This window comes from Schistocerca nitens, chromosome 5 (genome assembly GCF_023898315.1).
Source record: "Schistocerca nitens isolate TAMUIC-IGC-003100 chromosome 5, iqSchNite1.1, whole genome shotgun sequence".
Taxonomy (NCBI): domain Eukaryota; kingdom Metazoa; phylum Arthropoda; class Insecta; order Orthoptera; family Acrididae; genus Schistocerca; species Schistocerca nitens.
Genome location: NC_064618.1, coordinates 571,211,489 through 571,213,093, shown reverse-complemented (window position 1 = coordinate 571,213,093; position 1,605 = coordinate 571,211,489).

Sequence of the window (1,605 nt, the reverse complement as noted above, 5' to 3'; positions counted from 1 at the left end):
GTGGGTTTTTAGATCAAGCCACTGAGACAAAGCACGAGAAACAGCCTCTAAAATAGACATCCAATGTGCATTGCACTTCTGAACTATTTTCAATGGATTAGCTTCGTCATTTATTGCACTGAATAACTTTCTATAAGCAATTTGACGATATGAAGACTTGGAAAACCTAGAATAGGTTTCTGACAACAAAAATTCCAAATTCCGGGGCAAAGTTTAAGCTGCAGCAGAAGATACCGCCAGCTTCAAGGAATGGCAGACACAAGGAATTATTCTCTTTTCAAATTCTGGTACACACCATTATTGATGCCTATCACAACTGCTGCATTGTTAGTACCCAAACCGCGCATTAAATGAACGTTCAAGCCGTACTCAGTAAATAAAGCATTCAAATCATTAGTTACTGCCACTGTGTTGCCTTTCTCTAATTATACCATTCCCAAGAATGTTGAAACAATGCGACCCTGGGCCTCAGAAAAGTATATCACACACGCAGCTAACAATTTACTGGCACTAATATCTGTAGATTCATCCAAAAGTACACTGAAATGTCCGTCTCCTATGTCCTTTTTCAGACTGGCCTTGAAATGTGGGTAAAGAATGTTTTTAATCACACCACTACACTTGCTTCTATGCCAACGCATCTGAGAGACATGGTCCGCACCTATAAAACACCTTTTTGAAAGGCAGCAGACGTGATACACAGATTTTATTGCGGAATGGTTTGCCACAAATAAACATAATGCAGTTTGTGCAACAGAAATTTCTCTGGACTGTCTAACTACAGGTGCATCAGGTTTCAACTGACCCTGCGAAAAAACGGGTGCCGCAGCTTTTTGCTTTTTAATGATTCAATAAATCCGACAGTCGCGAATTTAAATAGCACTGGAAAAATTGACATCGCACACTAGAAGGATCAGCGGGGATCTTAAAAAGCCAGCCTTTAAATTGTTTGTAGCTAAGTCATTTTTTCTAAGCTTTTCGGTGTATTTTTTGTCCTTCTGATTCGACGTTTTGATGAGACAACTAATAAAAAAAAGTAAAGAAAATCACTAACGCGATTAACTGCACCATAAACATTAACAATTCAACACTATGCACTGCACCGACTTCGGTCCACGGTAACTTGTAGCTGCAATGCTAAAAGCAAAGAACTAAGACGGGAAAGGATTGTTCTGTTGTGTTTAGGCAGGGGAAACACTATATCGAAATCAGATTACTAAGAGTTAGATGGAGCAGTATTGTTGCCAGTTTAGGATTTTTCTGGCTAAATATAGTTTCAAATGGTATAATGAAAAGAAAAATTAAAGGGAAAAAATATTGTTGCAGATATCAATCCACAAATCCGTTAAAAAATCCGTTGACCGCTAAATGCTAAATTTCACCCGCTGACAGTGTGTAAAATCCGTCAAATTTAGCGGAAATTACGCTAATTAGGCAACCCTGATGGTACTTCCTCACACTCAATAAATAATCAGCGTGAATTGTAACACACATATCTTACAAAGGCTGGAGTGACTTTTGTAAACAAAAGTTTGACGAATAGTGTGGACTGCGTCCCTGTAGTGCACTATTCGAGCATGCCTCACGAAGCAATTCAAAGTTCCA